Raw genomic sequence first — 2,281 nt, forward strand, 5'->3', positions numbered from 1 at the left:
TATGAGGCAGTTCTACTCTGTCATATAGGGTCACTATAGGGTCACCGTGAGCTGGAATGGACTCGACAGCAATGGGTTTGGTTTTTCGGTTAGTGGCTCGATGGGAGAAAGACCTGAAGAACTGCTCCCCATAAAGATTACAGTCTAGAAAACCCTATGGGGAAGTTCTACTCTGTCACATGGGGTCGCAATGAGTCGGAATCGACTCGATGGCATACAACAACAGCGATTATTGCCTAGGTCCCTTAAATCATGTTGTATGCCATTCAGTCAGTTCTGACTCATAGTGACCCTGAGTACAGCAAAACGAAACATTGCCTGGTCCTGTGTCATCCTCACCGTTGTTGCTATGTTTGAGCCCATTGTTGCACCAACTGTGTCAGTCCATCTTATTGAGGGTCATCCTCTTTTTCGTTGACCCTCTGGTTTACCAAGCATGATGTCCTTCCCCAGGGACTTATCCTTCCTTATAACATGTCCAAAGTACATCGGGACAAAGTGTTGCTATCCTCACTTCTAGGGAGCATTGTAGCTGTAGTTTTTCCAAGACAGATTTGTTTGTTCTTCTGGCAGGCCATAGTATATTCAGTATTCTTCGCCAACACAGTAATTCAAAGGCATCAATTCTTCTTTGGTCTTCCCTATTCGTTGTCCAGCTTTCGCTTGCATGTGAGGCAATTGAAAATACCATGGCTTAGGTCAGAAACATCTTAGTCCTCAAAGTGTGACATCTTTGCTTTTTAACAATTTAAAGAGGCTTTCTGCAGCAGATTTACCCAATGCAATAAGTTATTTGATTTCTTGATTACTGCTTCTATGGATGTTGATTGTAGATCCAAGTTAAATGAAATCCTTGACGACTTCAATCTTTTCTCCATTTATCATGATATATAGCTTATTGGTCCAGTTGTGAAGATTTTTGTTTTCCTTATGTTGAGGTGTAATTCATACTGAATGCTGTAGTCTTTGATCTTCATCAGTAAGTGTTTCAAGTCCTCTTCACTTAACAGCAAGCAAGGTTGTGTCATCTGCATAACACAGGTTGTTAATGAGTCTTCCTCCAATCCTGATGCCCCATTCTTATTCATACAGTACAGCTTCTTAGATTATTTGCTCAGCATACAGATTGAATAATTATGTTGAAAGGATATGTCTGTGACACATGCCTTTCCTGATTTTAAAACATGCAATATCCCCTGTTCTTTTTGAACAACTGCATCTTGGTCTATATACCTGAGCACAATTAAGTGTTCTGAAATTCTCATTCTTCGTAATGTTATCCATAATTCGTTATGATCCACCCAGTCAATGCCTTTGCATAGTCAATAAAACACAAGTAAACATCTTTCTGGCATTCTGTGCTTTCAGCCAGGATCTGTGTGACATCTGATCTCATTCCACGTCCTCTTCTGAATCTGGCTTGAATTTCTGGCAGTTCCCTATGGATATACTACTACAGCCATTTTTGAATTATCTTCAGCAGAATTTTACTTGCATGTGATATTAATGATATTGTTCAATGATTTCTGCATTCTGTTGGATCACCTTTCTTTGGATTGGGCACATATATGGATCTCTTCCCGTCGGTTGGCTAGGTGGCCGTCTTCCACATTTCTTGGCATAGACGAGTGAGCACTTTCAACCTTACATCCATTTTTTGAAACTTCTTGATTGGTATTCCATTAATTCCTGGAACCTTGTTTTTCACCAGTGCCTTCAGTGCAGTTTGGACCTCTTCCTGCAATACCATCGGTTCTTGATTATACGCTACCTCCTGAACTGGTTGAATAGCGACCAGTTCTCTTAGGTACAGTGACCATGTATTCTTTCCATCTTCTTTTGATGCTTCCTGCATTGTTCAGTATTTTGCCCATAGAATCCTTCAATATTACAACTGAAGGCTTGGATTTTTTCTTCAGTTCTTTCAGTTTGAGAAATGCTGAGCGTGTTCTTCACTTTTGGTTTTCTAACTCCAGGTTTTTGCACGTTTTATTATACTTTGTCTTCTTGAGCTGCCCTCTGAGATCTTCTGTTGCGCTCTTTTACTTCATCATTTCTTCTGTTCAGTTGAGCTATTCTATGCCCAAGAGCAGGTTTCAGAGTGTCTTCTGACATCCATTTTGGTCCTTTTCTTTCTTTCCTGTCTTTTTAATGACCTTTTGCTTCATGTATGATGTCCTTGATGTCATCCTACAACTCGTCTGGTCTTCGGTCATTAATGTTCAGCGCATCAAGTCTGTTCTTGAGGTGTGGTCTCTAAATTCAGGTACGATATACTCAA

General features: G+C 40.3%; 1 protein-coding gene across 2 annotated transcripts in view; it reads left to right on the forward strand.

The window, feature by feature from the left end:
- TGFBRAP1 (transforming growth factor beta receptor associated protein 1) overlaps positions 1-2,281 on the forward strand; it is a 45,211-nt gene that overhangs the window by 1,771 nt on the left and 41,159 nt on the right. The gene's annotated exons all lie outside the window — the stretch shown is intronic.

The sequence above is a fragment of the Trichechus manatus genome, unplaced genomic scaffold (assembly GCF_000243295.1).
Source record: "Trichechus manatus latirostris isolate Lorelei unplaced genomic scaffold, TriManLat1.0 scaffold00004, whole genome shotgun sequence".
NCBI lineage: Eukaryota > Metazoa > Chordata > Mammalia > Sirenia > Trichechidae > Trichechus > Trichechus manatus.